Source organism: Belonocnema kinseyi, chromosome 2 (assembly GCF_010883055.1).
Source record: "Belonocnema kinseyi isolate 2016_QV_RU_SX_M_011 chromosome 2, B_treatae_v1, whole genome shotgun sequence".
Classification (NCBI taxonomy): domain Eukaryota; kingdom Metazoa; phylum Arthropoda; class Insecta; order Hymenoptera; family Cynipidae; genus Belonocnema; species Belonocnema kinseyi.
Window position 1 is genome coordinate 50288447 of NC_046658.1, and position 20931 is coordinate 50309377.

The window sequence follows — 20931 nt, forward strand, 5'->3', positions numbered from 1 at the left end:
TTAGCGTGCAATCGACTCGGGATACTTATAAGATACTACCATGATTTTTTTCAGATTTTTTGGTCCAAAAATAAATTAGGCCAAAAACCGGCCTTACCGACCTTCCCCCTTTCTTGAAATTCATTTTACAAGAAAAAGTTTGAAACAAAAGTTGACCCACTCCCAGAGATGCATATTTTCATTGCCATATAATTTTTTGATAAAATTAATATATTTGGAGAAAACATTGATTAAAGAAATACCATAACAATAAAAAGCCCTTTTTATTGACAAAAAGTGATATTTTCGAAAATTATTAAGAGACAAAAGGTACTCTATTACAGGCATACTCCAATATGAATAAGAAGTATTTATTCAAAATGTTAATATTTACCAAGTTATTCACATTTTTCCTTCTTTTTGCCATTTTTTCAATCACCTGCTGTATCTTTAGCAATTTAAAAGAAGGTGCGCTCAAAATTAGTAGACGAATAAAGTAAGTCTTGTGCAATAAATTGGCGTCAGTAACTTTCAATTAAAACAATAACTTATTCTGCTATAAATAATCATAATCAGTGTCACGTTCTCAGTTTCTGATTATCGTAGAAAGTTGTAATAGAGATGAATATGATTATAAAAATTAAACAACAAAATCGCTTTACTTTAAAATACCTATTATTTATTATTGTTAAAGTTTATGTTTTGTCGTCGAGATACGTTCGATCTTGATTACCGTGACGAATGTCAAGTTTCCCAGACCAAGCGTGAGTCATTGGCGCAGGGATCACAAATTCTTCGTTCTGCATTTTTAATGCAGTTCTATAGAATTAAAAATGCAATCGTAACGCCTACGCCGATGACCCACGCTGGGTCTGGGGAACTTGACATTCGTCACGGAAATAAAGATCGAACGTATCTCCGCGACAAAACATAAACTTTAACAATGATAAATAATGGGTATTTTAAAGTAAAGCGATTTTTTTGTTTAATTCTTATAATCATATTCATCTTTATTACAACTTTCTACGATAATAAGAAGCTGAGAACGTGACACTGATTATGATTATGAAATTATATACCAATGAAAATATGCATCTCTGGGAGTGGACCAACTTTTGTTTCAAACTTTTTCTTGTAAAATGAATTTCAAGAAATTTCACCTGAATGTCCGGCGACTTCGATGCCGCCTGGCAACACTTTTGCATCCACGTAAGTGCCTAGCAATGCGCAGGTGCTATTTCTAATGTCAGCCCCTACATGTACACTAATTTTCAACCTTATCCGAGTGACGTAAGTTAACTGTCAAAAATTCGCCCTTTTGACAGGTCGCTACAGGTGAACGCATCCACTCACACTTGCCAGACACCCATTTTTACGTTCCTCATCATCAGACGAACATCTCATGTGAAAACTGGCCTTATACGTATCACGCTCCCATTTACGTTGTGAGCCCACGGTCTATTAGTCATAAACTCAAGACTTACGTTTTCGACTACTTAGTCTCGCTTCTGGCCGCCAGCGAGACATAGTCCTTCTCGGAGACGATCGCAAGACGAGCTAATACGAAATCAAGACGAAATACTCTTTTTCAGGAATGCCCGGAAACGTGTTCGTGTACCCCTACATATGCTTATAATATGATAAGTGGAAGAAATTATGAAGATTCTGTGATTTTTTCCATGATAATACATGATAATATTGCGAATGAGAATTAATTTTTATATTCTCATTATTTATGATTGAGAAAGTATTAGAAATGTCGGAAATTTAACATCACAGTTTTTCAACGGATCTCCACGTTTCGAGACCCCCTGAATCCGAAAATCAGGTTTTCACGATGGCGTCTGTCTGTTTGTCCGTCCGGCCGTCCGCCCGTAAACACGAAAACTCTCGAAAAAAGGAACGAATCAAATCCATATTTGGCACACTTGTTTTAGGTTCTAAAAGAAATATCGAGTTTGGTAACCAGCCATTTTTAATAAAAATTCAAAAAGTGAGCGCATTTTGAAAAATTTTTAGACCACCTTCTTTGAATTTGAAAATTCTATATATGGATATTTATGGTATTAAAAAGAACAAACAATTTATTCTAATGACTTTTTTCGAGAAAAAGAAAATTCTCAGAGATATAGCGTTTTAAAATTTTTTTCAATCAACCACAAATCAAAATTTTAAGCTAAGATGTGCACGATATGAAAAAAAGTCAAAATAAGAGAAACATTTCTTTTTAAAAGACCTGCAAGATTATCATGAAAAATTTTTGTATTTTCTTCAAAAATCAAAAATTCAAATTTTGATTGCACAAAAAAACATAATGAAAAATAAAAAATTCCATTTTGTAGACAATCTATGTAGGATACGAAAAAAGACAAATTGAAAAAAATTGTTATCCCAAAAAAGATGAACAATTTCGTTAAGAACCTCTTCTTGATAGGACGCGTACCTTTTGTTTTATTCGTGAAAAATAACGTTAAAAAAACTAAACAAATGTGTGGAAAAACGACGAAAGTTACGAGAAAAAAATTCAACAAAACCTGTTTACAAATGTCTGTCGGAAATCGAGCGCGCAGCGCGAGTGTCACGATGAGAATGTGTACGCCAAAGCCTACAGAGGCTTGAGAAACTTAATCTTTGACTATACTTAATTAAGTAGACAATTCAGAATATGAAGACTCATATAAATACTGCCATCTTAAAGAGATCTTTTTGATAAAGTTTTTTTCAAGCATTCCAAATGCAAAGAAAAAATATCTGAGCGCAAAGTGCGATGTGTAACTATGTCCGAGCGCGAAGCGCGAGATTGAACCGTCGCGCGCACTAGGCGACCTCAAACTTGCGAGCGATGAGCATGTTTCCGCGATGCGGGCAGATTTTTGGGATTGTTTTTATTCTTAAGTATTTGGTATCGAATCTGTTTGGTTATAATAAGCAACACCAAGCATACGAAAACTGCTGAGACCAATATAGATTCAAAATTTTTCAAATGTCAGGTGATATGCATCAATCCAATGAAATCCTTACTCGGGAAATCACTCGGTTCGGTTTTGATTCCTCTAGAATCAAACTGAAGGACCTATGGTAAAGTAACGAACGCGTCCTCGGGTTGCGGATAGATGGTCCCTGTACCAAGAGCTTCTGCTGAATATGGTTACGAAAATGAATAAGCAGTCGCGGACAATTGTCCAGGGGTGATCCCGACGGAATTAACCCCCGAGCGGGAGGTGTGAAAACCGTGCCGAAAGTTGAATGGCACCTGGGTGAAGTGTCAAGAATGGTGACTCTGGGATATCGGGGGACCTCTCAGAGAATGCAGTTTTATCATTGCATGCGGGGCTGTAGAAGGATGGACATACCCCGTTCCCTAGCTTTTCGTGGGAACAAAAATGACACAAAAATGCCATTGAGCCGGCCAACAATGTCGACCACTCTAGAGCTGGGGGAGCCAATGAAGATGGATTTAATGCGATGGATAGACGGAATCTCAGGACCTTTAGGTCAGCGATTCCCAAACTGCTACTCTGTGTACGGTGGCTACCCGGCGGAAGGGGGATGCCACCCTGGGCCGGGTAGCTCGGTAGGCTCTAAGGCAGGGTTTCCGCTGTGAGCATGGGACAATTTTTTTGACCTAGCGTGAATTCCTTTCATTTTTCTGAGATTAAGACCTGTTACAATAACTGAAGTTATGAAGGTATGACAAAATTAAATTTAAATGAGCTGAATCAATTTCGTGATATAATTTTAGAAATATAGAAAGAAGTTTATAAAAACCGGTTAATATTTTCACTAAGTGTGTCCAAGAAAATACATTACTGGACTGCTTTGCAGCGTAACAAAATTGCAATAACTTTTGAAGTTATTAACCGATTTCTTTCTATCTTTTTCTAATGTTCTCGTCATAGTCCAGAAAATCTAACGCTGCCTATTAAAATTCACTAATGAATATTTAGCTAAAGGCTGCCAAGTGTCCCCCCTTGGGTTTAAGTATTACGACAAAAATTGGGGGGGGGGGCTACCGCTCCCCAGAAAGAGCAAAAAAAGTTTGGAAATTGCTGCTTTAGGTGGACGGAGCAACTAAATCGCGACTTGCGAGACTGCTACGATGCGAGTGTGACCCCTGAACATGGTTACATGGCACGACTGCACGCTCTGTCGTGCGAGAAACACCCGGAGCTATCGCACTTTTCGCATAAACGTCGGAAAAATCATGCTGAAGTATTCCAAAAAAGGAGCTTTGTAAGCGAAACGCCTATTCTACCACAGTCAGAACAAGCCGCAAACAGAGAAAGAGAGTCGACACTAAGACCAACCGCGGGCAGGCATCCGATAGTGGAAGTGCGATCCTTTATGACCCGGAGAAATATCAACAACCAGGTTTCTCTCAAGCTTAAAGATCTGGCTGAAATGGATGACGAGCTTTGTGGAAATTTTTCCGCAGAATCCGACCTCTGGACTATTAAATGTTGTGTGTATGATGCTGCGAGGGCTTTGACCGATGCCAACCGTAACACAAAACCAACTGTTGATCATGAGACCAAAAGACGAATGCATCAAATTGCCATAAAGATAGACTGGACAGGACAGTACGCGTCCCGCATTCAGAGTGCAATTGACTACATCACATCTGGCAAGAATTTTACCGCCAAGGTTCGAAAGTTTGCACGCGCACTCTGGACCCGTTATCACACAGTTAGTAAGTCAAAGCTGCTGATCATCAGACAGCGCATTGTTGAGAGATTACGGATACTATCTATGACTCCTTAAAGTACTCGTTTGTGATCAGGTCTTATTGTAAATATTTATAATTCACTTTTCATTTTTAATAATTGAATATTATATATATACATAATTTTTATTTTTAATTCTTATATAAATCATTTATGTAGTAAATCAAACATGTGTGCAAAAATTAAACGAGGCCAAACAACCTCTTCCTTGAAAACTTGAACAGTCTTATTCAAGTTCTCAGAATTTTTTAGCACTTCCAGAAACTTGGTCTTTCATTGACCTTTTTTTGTACAAATATATTTTATATTTTTTTCACATGTATTTCATTTCCTGCACATCTTGTTTATATAATCATGATTAAAAATAATTATTGTGTATCAAAAGTGAATGATGTGCGTTTGCAATAGGAACTGATCATAACTAGTAATATAGGGGATCATAAGGGCAGTGTATACGTAATTCTAGGAAATAAACCCCACTTAATGGGGGTATAACTCTGAAACTATTCTTTTTACAGAAAAATGTTTATATGAAATTTTTGAAGAATTTAGATCTCTACAATTTTGAACATGACTAGTTTAGATTAGGAAGAGTAATGTTTCGCTAGGAAATAGACTACGATCATTTATTTCGGGCAAACTTTAACAAAATGGCGGACCTTTGAATTTTATTTTTCAAAAATCCAATTTCTTCAGTTAAAAATCAAGATAAAAATTAAAGATGATTTTCAGCAATCTTCTCCATTATAGTCTAGGTTATAGCTTTTGATGTATAAAAAATATATTGAAATTTTAGATCAATCAGTGGAATAGTTTTTGAGTTACAATGCCCCCCCCCCCCTAATCGTAAAAAAACTGTTTTGAGAAAAATGCGCTTAAGTTTTGTGAAGCAATTTCTCGTGTATAACATCTACTCACCTTCAATCAGCTGTGCCAGATGTGTACGAAATCTGTTCTGACTCTTGAAGTAGGTCGTCACATGGTAAGTCGATGGGGACCGAATTATGGCGAGGGTATTATGAATATCCGACAAGGAAACCGTGTATCTGCGTGTCGAGCCCATGCGGCGCGTCTACCGCGTACATCGGCTCAAAAATATTCAAAATATGCCCACTTTTTGAATTTTTATTCAAAATGACCGTCTAACGAACTTCACCTTTAGTTTAGGACACTAAACGAGTGTACCAGATGCCAATCTAATAGATCAATTTTGTCAAAAGTAATCGTGTTCACGGACATGGATACATACAGACAGACAGACATACAGGCAGAAAAATGAGTCAAATCCTGTTTTTCGGATTCAGGCTGTCTCAAAACGTGGACATTTGACAAAAAATAGGGAGGTCAAATTTTACACACATCTAATACCTTCTCTAATGAAAATGTAAAAATAGTAGATAAATGATTTAAGATCGCAATTGATCTATAGTTTATTCCTTCTGATTTAAGAATCCTCTTGAGCACTGGACAAACTATATTATTTTTCCATTTATGTGGATGCAATTTATCATTAACCAGTAATATGTTAAAAATATTTTTGAGTGCAGGAGTAAAAACAGATTCACAGTTTCTGTTTTTAAACGAACGTAACCTATGCTGTAGGGTGGGTCAAAAACGCTTTTTTTTGTTGATACATTATTTGTTAATAAATATTCCACTAGACAAATTGTAATAATTTTCAAGGAAAAACTAATTATCAAAAAAGTTATTTAAACAAATTCTATTTGTTTAAACAATAAAAAATTAATAAGCCAATGTTAATTAATATTCCATTAGACTAATAGTAATAATTTTTAAAAGAAGAAATGAATTTTTGAAAAAAAATGTTAAACAAATTCCATTGGTTTAAATAATTCAAAATGAATTAAACAATAATATAAATATTCCATTGAACAAATATTCATAATTTTACGTGACAAAAATACAAGAATACAGTGTTCAAAATGTCGATTTCATGAAGAATTGACATTTTTGGTTTTAAGGGTAGTTTTCAGGTAGATGTGGGGGTGTGTTAGGAGTGTCAGGCTTATATGTATGATACATGAAATTCTTCCTTGGATAATTCTCTACATGCCCCCATGCCTTTCCGTCCCATTTTTTCAAACCCTAAAAAATTATTCTAAAAACTCAAAAAAGTTATTTTTCCCCATGCATTTTCCATGGGACACTTCAAGTCAAAACCAGAACCTGTTTAAATCAAAGATGAGAGAGCAAATCTAGTTTTCTAAAAGGGCACCAATATCTTTATGCTTCAAACTATTTGTAGACGAACTTTCAAACTTTCCGATAGATATGTGATACAGCTATGAGAGCTTGAATCAAAAGCTTTCCGGTAGCAAATCCAAGAAATTGACAGGATGCGCTGATGAGCTGCTGCATCCTTGCAGATGCACCTGTCAATTATCAGGTTTTCACGGCAGCTTGCTGCACCTTTTCTGACTCACTTCGTTGATACATCCTTCTTCAGATAGGCTCAATTTTTTGAACCATCCTGTTATTTAGGAAAGCTATAAAAATCTTCTACAGTGTGTCCAAATACGTTATTGGCCTGTAATTCTCTGGGTTGGACAAGTTGCCTTTTTTCGGTAGGCGTATGGTGCTTCCCGATTCCCGCCACTTCCGAATGGGCGTTTCCAACTTATGAGATGAATATGCGGGACAGATATTGGACCGTAGAATAAACTTCTTTCACCAGAAGTTCTGGATCCCATCTGGTCATGCAGCGCAAAAGTACTTCGTACTCATTATTGCTTTTTTTAATTCTCCTGCAGTGATTGCTGGACATTCCTTCTTAGATGTTTTGAGTAAGTAGCCAAACTTGATCAAATATATGATAGTATCAGTATCTTTGTTCAACTCAAGTATTTTCAGGATCCTGAAGACCTCCCTCCAGAAAGTTTCTACCTCGTTCAGCTTGGGTGGATTTTTTAGAGAAACAGGGGTATAGCTGACGAAGCGCGATAGATCAGCGAGAAACTGTTGATTCTCCCTGATCCATCTCTCCCTCTTCTGTATTCTTCTTCTTGTTTCATACTAGATCCTCAGCTTTTGGGCGAACTTTTGAACCCTTTTTGAGAACGGCCTTCTATATGCTATGTGGCAATCACTTTTGGCGTATTTTGTTGCGTCGCTCGTTTTAGCCTTTGATTTGAATCAGCCAACGCCCTCGCAGCACTATAAACTAAACCATTGATGGTCCAGGGGTCGGACCCCTTCGAGAAAGTGCCTGCTCTCCGCGATTGGCCTTTATGTCGCTTCCTCATCTTCGTCTGCAGCAGTATATACATACATACATATATATGCAGGACCTCGAACTCGGTGCGGGGGATGGGTCGCTAACGTTCCCCGCGACCCTGGTTGCCTCTCTGACAGCATAGAACAGCTTGTACCTGTCATTCACTGCATCCCCACCTCGTTAAGGACGTCTCAGTTCTTCGTCTTTCTGATACCTATTATTTCGGCGTCAAGGGTGTCTGGTTGCACTTTGGTTTTCTGGCTCTTGAAGATCTCGGCGTAGCTTAAGCACTCAGCTGGTTTGATTAAAACCTCTTTAGGATAAGTGCGCTTAAAACTCTCCTTCGTTTTGCGATTAGGTGCCAGTTTCACCCTTCTATCCTCGCCCTTGGGGGTTCGATGTTATCGCACCACTGATGCCAGTCCTCAGCCTCTTTCTTCTTTTTCGCACACAACCCCTAATATTTGTTTATCAGGATTCGAGGTAGTAAATCGCCTCCCAGTAAAAAAAAAACAAATATAATTTTTTTAATGAACGACAGCTATCTTACATGTATTGAATATTTTAGGTAATTCTCAACTGATTTGCGTTAAACCTTTTAAAATCAATAAAAAATCACGAAAAAAAACACATGCGCATAAAAGCTGTCTCTTTTTTCAAAATAGATACAATTTATACATATGAAAAATGAGAAATGCATTATTTTTTGCAGTTTAGTCAACCTATAGCCTATCATTTATACCCGATTCGTCTGAAAATTTCAAGAGGAATGAAGTACATAGGTAAAACTCAAATGAATTTTTTGAAGAAATATTGATTTATTAACTAAACTAGAAATCCCATTTAAGTCCCTCCTATTTATGGCGTTCCGAGTATTGTTGTCGCACAGTTTTCGTAAGCCCCCTGTGTCGTGAGAAGCCCGCGGAGTCCATAGAGGTCTGATCAGACTTTAATGGGATTCCCAGGGTATTTTTAAGGCTATTTAACCTTTCACGACCGTAATCTTTTTTAAGGATTAGAACACAAATTTCAAGTTACTTCTGTCAGAGGAGACGTAGCGACATTTTTAAATAAATTATGATTCATAAAACATTTTTTTTGATTCGATTTTTTAGTAAATCAGTCGACCTGGAGTCTACAATTTGCAACCCATTTATCTAAATATTAAAGGATGAATTGAGTAGATGAAGCTCCATTGGCGCTTTTGAACAAATATTTATTCATTAATTATTTCTAAGGATATTTCACTTTTCACGTACCGAATTCGGTTTTTCCAGCAGTTCAGTCGATCAGCAGACTACAATATTCAATCAATGAGTAGAATAGCTTCAGGATAAATTAACAAGATACAGAACCAGTGCTGTTTTTCAAAGACTTTTCAATTTATTAATTTTTTGCAGTTCTATTAACTTTATATGTAAAAAAATCGATTTGTTGCTCAATAAGGAAACACCTGAAGGTTTCAATATTTTACCGATTTGATCAACAAATTTGAATATGGTAAATGAAAGATAATAAATATTATTAATATGAACCAATTTTTTTCTAAATGTGAAAAAGCGGGCATATGTGAAAATGTGCATAAAAGGAGGAATAAAAACATTACGTAATCATATACTCTTTCTGAGAAAGTGGACATTATGTAAATTAAGATTGTCTCGCTACATTAAGCGCATTCATTTCTTCATTAAATGCAAACGAAGTCTATTAACATTGCAATACGAAGTACTTAGGAATAACTGAGAAACATATATTTATTCATGAAAACTTTTTTATCTATTATTATGTCTTCCTTGTAGAACTTTTTACTTATATTATGATGGAATTTTATAGTCCTAGAGCAAAGTCGAGCTTATTACTAAATATGAAAATACACAAAAATAAATACAAATTAAACGATTTTGGTTGTCCTCTTCTTTCTTACAGTAGAAACTTTGGGAACAATTTTGCTGCAGGTAATTTTAAGATAGTGCTCCATCTCGATCGTAGTTGGGGTACGAAACTTGTCGATTATTTTTGCTGCGAAACTGTAAAAATAATTGCCAGCAGGTGACCTTTCATATCCCAAGTCTGAGGGTAACGATACTTTGTAAAGTGTTACCATTCACCCTACCAAAACTAATTTTTGCTGCAGGTATATGGTACCTTGAGATTAGCGTTAGATTCATACGTTGTTTCCTTTTTTTCTATATTTCGCGTTCAGAATTTTCAATTTTCGACGAAAAATATTTAATGCATAAATGAATTAAATTCCCATTTGAATTAACATTCAATCTGTTAAATAAATGCTAAAAAGCTATTAACTTATTATACCATATTAACGCTAGTCGAGGCGGCAGAGCCCCAAGGTGTACGGAGGCAATGTCCATCCCGAGAAATCCACCAGAGGGGCAACTTATTGAACCCCCCCCCACACTCATTTTAAAATCGAATCATTAAATTTATCGGATCATTTCAATTCTTTCAAAAATGTACCTGAACTATTTGAGAAATAATTGAATTCTTTGTGAAATCCTTTTAATATTTTCAAAATCTTTGCAAAATATTTGAAATCATTCGAAAATTATTGAAATCTTTTATAAATATTTGCTAAATCATTAAAATATTTCTGCAATCTTTAAAATCTTTGAAAAATATTCTAAGTATTTGTGAAATCTTTTAAATATATCTGAAATCTCTGCTCAATAGTTGAAATCTTTGTGAAATCTTTCTGAAAGCATTGAAAATCTTCGCGAAATATTTCAAATGTTTGGAAAAATTTGTGAAATTATTTGCATGTTTAGGAAATCATTGAAACCTCTCTGAAATCTATTGGAGATAATTAGAATATTTGGAAAATATTTCTGTATTATTTGCGAAATATTTTTAATCTGTGCAATCTTTGGCAAATAATTTTAATCCTTTTTAAATAATTGTAAAAAATTTCTAAAAGCTTTAGGGCTCTTTACGACATGCTTAAAATATTGTGCAGTGTTTTCGAAATTATTCAAGGGTTTAGAAAATAATTAAAATATCTGAAATCTTTGAGGAATCCTTTAAATCTTTGTAAAATCTTTCTGAAATCTTAGAAACCTTTAGTGAAATCATCAAAATCTTTGCGAATTCTCTTAAATCCCACCTGGAATTTTTTTCTAAAACTTCAAAATCTTAGTAAAATCTTTAGGAAATCATTGGAATCTTTTTGAAATATCTTGAATCCATCTACATTTTTGCTAAACCCATAAAATCTTTGTGAAATGTTTGGTTGCCATCATAATTCTACAGGAATTAAGTTTATAAAAGCGCGAAAAAGAGGTTAAAATTATCCATTTTTAATAAAAAATCTTTGAATATTTGTAAAATGTTACTTAATCAATATCTATTTAATATCATGCTGTTTCGCATTATGTGGAAAAAAGTATAAAGGGAATTTTGGAGCTCAAGCCACTTTTCGTGAAGAAGTTGTTCACAAGGGTCGAAAGAAGTATTTTTTGGAAAGTTTTAGATTTTTTGCGCGAAAAATGAGCTTTGAGTTTTCAAAAAAAAAAGATTTTATGTTATGACCGGGATTGGAAATTGTCGAATAATAAAGTTCCCGAGAGTTTATGATATTACCGAATTTTAAAATTACGGAATGATAGAATTCGTGGCCGAAAACTGCCGAATTATGAAATATCCGAAATAATAAATTCTCGAATCTAAATAATTAATCTTTTTTCAAATATTCTCTATTAATTAAAAAGATAATTATTAAATACATTTTTTCGAAGTTTAAAGTTTCTGAAATTCTTATTTGGATTTAAAATAACAATAATATATAAAATTTTCATCCGGAAATTAAATTTTAAGGCCGGAAAGAAAGCTTTTTGGACGAAAATTCAAAAAGTTTAATCATTTTCAAAAACGTTGACAGCATTTCTTCAGATTTTTAAAATCTCACAGGTGACAATTCGTAGTACCAGGAAACTTAATCTATTTATCGTTATGACTTTTTTCGATCAAAACAAAATTATCGGATTTATAGCATTTCCAAATCAAAAAAAAAACACGAATTAACATTTTAGACCAATCAATGCACGATACGAAGTAAAATCAGAAGCATAAAAATGCTACTTTTTGAAAGCCCTATAAGATTATCATAATAGCTTTTTGCATCAAAAAAGATCTACAAATTCGCTATTAATAACTTTTTATTCGACGAGTAGGTTTTTGGTTTACTCGTGAAAAACAACATGGAAAATATAAAAAATAAAATTTGTGGACAAATGACACAAGGTATCAAAAAATAAGCTAAAGTTGAAGGGTTGCTTTAAATAACTAGATTAAAAAAACATGATTTTTCAGGAGAAAGAAATATCATTTTAAAAATCAAAATCACCATTTAAAGATTTAAAAAAACAAGTTTGATCTAAGCTGGTGTGTTTCTAAATTGTGGCCAAAAGAATATGATTGAATAATATTATCCCTTTCCTAGAAATAGAATGTGGAAGTTCACAATCTCCAAGGGAACAGGAACCTAAAATTAGAACAGGGTTGCTTGCGAATCACGATAAAAAGTGCAATTTTCAGTTTAAAAAAAATCAAAAACTTACTTCAGATACATTAAGTTACTGAATTGCTTAAATTTTTAAGAATTTTTATCGTCGAATTTCATAGGTTTTAAAAATCGTCTTAGGATAGCGACTAAATATATATTTTTCAATTTAAATAAATAACAAAACCTCGCTCCCTAGATATGGGAAGGCTGAATGAGAAAAAAAATGTTTATTCAAAAATATTATTAAGTTTTCGGAAAATAAAGATTTAGTGTGATGTTGTCGCACTGTGATAGACGATTTTTCGTGGAAAATTAAAAAAAACCTTAGAAAATTGGCTTTGTGTAGAATAAAAAGTATTAAAATTTAAGATTGGTATTTTATTGGTACTTAAATGCTAAAAAAAGTAGCACATAGTTTTTATTTTACAACTTTTTCTCTGTTAAAGAAGCATTTTATTGTTTTACTACATTAAAACCTTTTTGGAATGAAAAGTTGGTCAGCAAAAGGTTTACAAAAATGTTAAGAGGTTAGACAATTAAAAAGAAGAAACTGGGAGACAAGTACATAGGGTACCACATGTATTTGATTTTTTAAGAATTTCTTATGCAAAAAGCCCATTTTTGGAAAAAATGTTGGTTATCTAGTTCGGTACTGCAACCCTTCAGTTCTTCACCCACAAAAATCTACAAAAATGATTTATCATTTTTTGACAAGATGTATGTTTTTTTAATCGTGAAAAATTACATTTAAAATAAAAAATTCAAATTTTTGGACAAAAAGACACAAGATATAATAAAATGTTGAAAAACAAGATGGTTTTTAAATTAGTTCTGAATATTTGCTTCTAACATTTTTTTCTCGCCAGACATGCGATGAGAATATGTTTGTTAAAGCCAAAAGAGCTTTAACAAACGAGAATTCACAACGACTAAATTTCAGTTGTCGATAGTTTGATCTTTAATTTTTAAGGTCCTTGCAAAAATGCGCGGGATATGCAATTACCGAGAGTGTAGCGTGAAGTAAATCCATTATGAGCGCAAAGCGTGATATGCAACAGGTGCGCGCCCTAGTCGCACTGGAACTTGGCAGCCGCGCGTGTAGAGTGCGATGAGAATGTGCCCGCGTAGCGGGAACACGTTTTTCGACTGTTTTTTTTTTAAATTAGAGTTTCTGATAACTTTTCGCGTTATTTTGTCTTGAATGAGGAACAAGGATTACAAAACCGAGTGTTCTGTCGGTTAATAGATCCGGAGACTCAATTACTGTTAATCCAAAAGACAGCGTCAGTGGTTTCGCATTCTTAAAACTTTTGGAATATAAATTAAAAAATCGGTAACTGTCGTAATTTTCAAAGTATCTGCTAAAGATTTTGTCCCCTCTTGTAATTTGAATCAGCTAAAATCTTTATTTATTTTATTCAGTGACTGTAATTTAATTATATAATCAGTTATTATGAGTCGAAATAATTAATTCGTCACTAGAATTTCATCTTTAACCGAAACTAGTAACAGTTTTCAACTTATTCAAGATTAAAGAGCGGAAAGATTATTAACCTTATAGTCCTAATACCTACTAAAGTTTATCCAATTATAGCAAGAATAAAGGAACACGACATATTTTTACTTTTGTGATTTTTTCCCAACCATAGAAAAACTTTCTCTTAATAAAATGACCAAATGCATTTTTTACTGATTAATTAGGGCCCTCAAACAATTAATTACGATTGCAATTGAAAACAACTCTCATTTTATGGTTTTTAAACGATTCGTGAAATTTCGAATATTATTTGAAATAATTAACAAATTAGTGAATCGAAACCCAGTATGGTACTTAGCCCCTAAATATAGCTGTCTGTCTTAATCTGCTCTTATTTACAATAACTTGGTAAATTCTTTGATATTTTCATATATTTTATATTTTTACAGTTTTTATATCTTATATCTATAATGTAAAAGATTGATATTTCAAATGTATCTCTCGTATTATGGAATGCCGGCACTGGGGTTGTGCACAGATAAATCTATGTATTTGACATTCCAAAGTTAAAGGATAGCCTTGTTCGAGATACTGTTATATAAATCTTAGATGCAAACATTTTTTATCGTACGTCATAAAATTCTATGCATCTCTTTTCCAAGTTTAAGTCAACTCTGAATATCCCAAACATTAATATTCATCTACTAGCTCATAATTAAATAATTAAATTTATACTTATACAATGAATTTTACGATAGTATATCTCACTAATTTAGTTTTAAAATGCCTTACTCTCAGGTTAAAAAAAACTGTTCGAAATCATTCTTCAAAATAAAGTGAGAAATAAATTTCCAACAATTTTTTTTTTCTTGGCCCTTCTTAAATATTAATTTAGTACTAAACTGTGTGTTAGTATGTAAATCATAAGGAAATATCTTTATTATATAAAATAATGCCAGCATCGTTTCAATTTCAACTCCATTTTCAATAGAGCGTGATCCGTAGTTTGACAAATCATGAGGCTACTCCCTATTAACGATCTACGTTTATTTACTAAACCGAACTACGCCGTGAGCATTTTGCGAAACATAATAAATACATACATTAGGATAATTAGACTAAATTCCGGTAATTTTACTAGCGGCTTAACATCAAAGCAAATATTATTATTAGGTTGATATTAGTACGAAACTACATGAAAATCCCTATCTTATTATTTGAAAGGGATATTATGTGACTATTGTCACAACAAAACCAAAATCATTTAATTTCGGATAATCAATCAGGTATTTCATTTTCAAAGCTGTATTAAACTTGAAAAATATGCATCTTTTTTACAGGTCAAAAAAATCAAGCAATATGTTTAAAAGTAAAGCGATTTTTTGCATCAAATTAGAATTTCCAATTTTTAACATCAAAATACTCACAAAATGTTCAAACTATTATTAGTTCAAAATGTAACAGAATAATAACTTCTTTGAAAGGATACATTTTTTAATTAGCTGAAATGATTATTAACAGATATTTTCCAAACATGAAAATGTAGAAGAAAATAAAAATGTTAATCTATCACTTCATTGAAATAGTAACAGACAATTGTGGACTACTACCTCTTCTTCAATATGAAATATTGCTAATTAGCCAGCAATTTTAATATCCGTTTTAAAACAAAGCCACTGAATTCTACTAAAATTCCAGCAATTAGCTGTTTAGCCAGTTAAACTCGTTTTATTCATCAAGCCATTACACATACTTATCTACATTATTCAACAATGAAGATCTTTAGAAATAAAAAATTTTAAATTTGGAAAAGGGTTAGCGAGGAAATGAAAATTTTTTTAAATCAGAAAAAAATGTTCCTATTTTTATGTCAGGAAAAAAAGACCCCCAAAAAAGACTGAAAGTAAAGCTTCCTGCATAATAGTTTAAAAAACGAAATTTCCAAAGTTTCATAACTGTTAACAAAAACGACTCAGTAAATTTTGTTTCTAATACAAATCTGTTTGTCCTACCCTCATTTGCAACCACCTATATAAAAAATTAACCGATTAAAAAATAATCGAGCATAGTGGTAAAAAAACGGACTTTACTAATTTTTCTATATCTTGGCCCACCTAGAACAGCAAATTCAAAATTCAAAACTTGTCAATCTCAACAACAACGGGCATATGGAGTTTTCCACTGAGATAATAAAGTTGATATTTTTATAATGCATTAATTAAACTATTCGAAATAGGAATAAATAGATCAAATAGTCAAGTTGAATTATTTTTATTATGTCTTCAACATGTCAAGGCCCCGAATTTAAGCCCTTCGAGAAAAAATCTGACTAAATAGAAAAGTTTCGAGCATAGATTATTATAAAAAAAGAAAATGTCTTGATTTTTCTGATGTGAAATTTCCTCATTTTTCTTACTCTTTGACCAATGGATACCAAAAACATCAGTAAAACATATCAAATTTTCTTTTCTAGTGCTAGGATAAAGCCGGTATAAAGAAAGGCCCCCCTATTGATAGATGGGTGTAAAGAAAAACCCCGTCTAAAATATAATAAAAATGGTATCGAACAAGTTTTAGAAATATATCAATAATTTATTTTAAAGTTTTTTTTAACCAACGTGATATTAAACTATTTTGAACAAATCAAAAGAAATTAAATGCCTAAATATCAACAGAAATATATATTTCAATGCGCCTCATAAATTAAGAGCACCGTATTAATGTTAATAATACAAATAATTCAAGATAACGACTTACTTTATTCAATAGATCAAAAACGGAAGTAGGACACGATGCCAATATATTATTTGAATGAAATCCTTTTTTCAAAGTTTTCATACCAAATATTAATTTTATTAAACTGTAAATTTGCATGATGAAGTGTTTCGTCCTCCCGAAATTGAGGATAAGTATTCAAATATTTTCCAGAATCCTGCATTTTTTGGGATATACTGAAATCACCCTATTTTTTAGATGAATTAAATATGAAAGCTAATATTTTCATTGAACCACGGAGAAAAATAGATATTAGCACAGACTATCTAGATATTAATAGGCAATATCTTAGCGATTTAACTATGGGATAGAAATCTAGATACTGAAGTAGAGCATTCGTAGATATTAAAAAGAAGATTTTAACTGACAATATCCAAGATATTAAAGGTCAGAATCAAAGATATTCAAGAAATATTTTTTAATTGTGTAAAAATTACCTGCAGAGCATGCCATTTTCTATAAAATGCAAAAGAATGTTAATATCGTAATCCTCTGGTTTGAAAATCCGAATCCTCAAGCATTGGCCTTTTTGCATAATAATGCGATTTTTGTGTTAAACAGATAACACACTGTTCAAGGCTAATATGAAAGATGCCCGTAGCTGAGTCCTAATTTTTTTGAGAAAATTACAACATATCCAAAAACTTTTAATCCATTTTCCACCAAAACTTAAAGCGCAATAGACATCCGAAAAACCACAATAGACACGATGAAAGCTCAGGGTACAGAAAAAATCTTTTTTCGCCACCCCACGCGTCAGCGACCTTGCTCCGATAAAATTTAGCTTTTTTAATATCTTAGATATTAACTGTTAATATCACATATTTTATACTTTCAATATAAACAGATATTGCCCTTTAATATTTTATGGTATTGGTTGAATAGAAGATATTAGATAGTATGCCGTAATATCTATATATTATGGTTAAATATCCAAGTTTTTAATATCTGCTTTTCAATATCTATTTTTCTCCGTGACAACTCACACAGTAAATTCCAAAGATATTATTTATCTAAAGTCGGATAAAAATGCTACAAACAATTGTAAACTACATTTATCCGTAGTCAGATAATTTTTATCACGAAGCAAATAAAAATTATCCGTCATCGGATAATTGTAGTTGCCAGTTGTTTGCAAAGTTTTTATACAAGTTTAGATAAATAATATCTCTGGAATTTACTGTGGAACAAAATATATCCCTGGAAACGTTGACCAACAATAAAATCCAAATGTGGGGACTGATGAAAAGCTTTCTTTTATTCAAATTTTGTAATTTTTCAAACTATCCTTAGCTTATTTTTTATCTTTATGAATTATAAAGAAATACTTTATTCTAGAAAAAACGTACATTTATGTATTGAAGGGTCGCATACAGGCTTTTCAATAGTCAGAAATGTAGTTAGGTAGATATTCTGCTACAAATCCTTGAATTTAAATCAGGGGATTATTTAAAGTAAGAGAATAATTCTCTCGGGACAAATTTACATTCAATGATAATTTTTAGAATTAAATTATAAAATCAAAAAGTGTTTGCAGATATTGCAATCAATGATTTTCTTTGAAAGTTTAGAGGCAAATTCGGAAGGATGTCACTGTACGTAATTTTAAAGTTTGCGGATAAGAAAGCGATTAAGCGGCAGCAATGAAAATGAATTGCTGATCTAATTTAAAGTGTAAGTTAGTAGCACCAACTTCTCGCTTTTTCAGAATGCCGAAGATTAAGTAACGGCTCTTAAAGATGTTCGCTTGGCTCACGACCCACGAAAATTTGTGGTTTAGAAAAAAAAGGGTTTCCTAACTGGAACACTGAACACGGATGGAAGGTTCTCACTGGTATTTCATAGTGCTGGAGCGCACACCCATCGTGAGAGGAAGACAAATTGACCACTGGAAATTAATTACCGAATAAAGAAATTCTCTTTCCATGAAACGTTAGATTTATTTCGTCGAAATAATTGTATGCACTAAATTAGGTTTTACAATTATTATTATTAAAACAAATTTTCTGGGATGGCCAATTGAAATTTGAATGGGCTTCATTATTTGTAATGAAAAATAGCAGCTGGCTAAATCTGCTATTTTTCCAGCCGAATTACTGTCAATTTAGCGAGAGACAACAATCTGTTTGGCCCATTACCATTATAAGAATGCAGTGTATTACAATTTCTTTTCTGGAACATTTTCGTAGTATTTTCACCGTCAGATGAAATATGCAGAATATTGCTACTTTTGACATATATAATTTCAAATATCTTACAAAATTCGTTATTTTGTCAGGATTAAGTAATTTCATACACATAATTATATATGAAAATACAGACTAATGATTGGAGACCTCCTTTCAATATGCTTTTTTTCAAATATTCACAAATAAAACTATTAGTAGATAGTTCATGATGAAGCGCAGACAAACTATTCTAAAAAAAACTTTTTTATATCGACCAATCCTCATATAAGTCACATACTAATCACTGTACTTACAAATTCAGAAATATATATAATCTCTGACATGGGGAATGACTATATTTTTCAAATTTTAGAGGCCAATAATACAATCACGGGCCTATGCTAATCACTATGTCGCAAAATAGTGTTTATCAATATGTCGTCGTGGTCAATAATTGTGTTTGCTGACATCAGAATTAATTTCTTCAAATAATAATTAATTTCTAATTTGAACAATATGCTTACTATTGTTTAAACACATTGTTTAAAACTTTCAGTGGTTTCAATAAATTGCCAAGCTTGATAAATTCCTTAGACAGCCAATCGTGAAACTCATTAACCTATTACTTAAATAGTCAATGTATCGATCGGCGACTTTGATAACTGATAGGTGACATGAAGGATTCGGAGCAAAATAGTACAGTGTGTATCAAGGGCGTGAATAAGGCTTTTTTGACGAGTGTGTACTTTCCGCCCGAGCGAAGCAAGGGCGGCAGTCACCAGAGGAAAAATAGCCTTACGCCCTTGTTACACACTAGGGAGCATTGAAAAAAAAAAACAAATTTTGCTTGCGCGAAGTTCTAATATCAATGAAAATTTTATTTTGTCAGTCAAAAATACTCCCCTAAAATTTCATAACAAAAGCAAAATTCCTTCTGTCTCCGCATTGTAGATATTGCTAAAATGCACAAAAAACAAAGCGCTTCTCAAATTTAAGCACCAGATTTTTAACATTTAAATTGTCAATAAAAATAGCTCAAAGCTCATTGACTTTCAAATTTCGAAAAATCAAAAAAGTCGACTTTTTCGCTGTTTACCCAGAGACTTGATAAATTTTTCTACATGTTAACCGTATATAATGTGTAATGTTCATTAATGAAAATATTTTTCTATAATTAATACCCATTAATTAATTAATAATCAATGAATCAATTAAATCATGTTTTAATATGCAGATACAAATCAACTTGCATAGAACTATTTTTCTGCTTAATTTATATACCGAAAAATAATTTTATTATCAAAGAAGGAGAAACATATCAATTTTAAATGTTATCACTTTTAAATATTTTCTTGCAATTCAAAGCCAATAAAAATAATTTTAATGTCAACGTTCCTTATATATTATGGTTTCAACATATTGCAAACACATTCCCATTAATGTATATCACACAGAACATGGCCAAATATTCGATAAATTAACCATGACTCTATGAATATAGCGAAAAAGACTACATTTTTCGATTTTTTGAAACATCAAAGTCAATTAGGGATGTTAAAAATATTTTTTTAAATTATCGCTATGCATATATAAATGAATTTGCTTTGAGATATTTTTATTGATAATTTAAATCTAAACAAAAATTCGCTATTCAAATTTAAAGAAGTGCTTCGTTTTCTGAAATTTTTTGCTCTATCTACGATGCAGGCAGAAAGATTTTTTTTGTTCTAAAACTTTAGGGGAGTGTTTTTCACTCCCAGTAGAATGTTTTCATTGCTATTAGAACTTATCACAAACAACTTTTTTCGAAACGCCCTACGACACACGATACATTTTGTCTTACCCTCCTTGAAAACAAGCATGTGAAGCAGATAAAGAAAGTTTGGTGTGTTCTTGGTATTTTCAAGTAATAAGTGAAAGGAAGAAACAGCGTACTTAGCGGAAGGAAGCCTGCGGAGTCCAGCTATAAAACTTTTGTAGGATAATATAATTTCCTCCATATTTTATATTGCGCGGTGTCAAGTTTCATGTCGGTCCGGTGGCGGAGTGCGCATGTG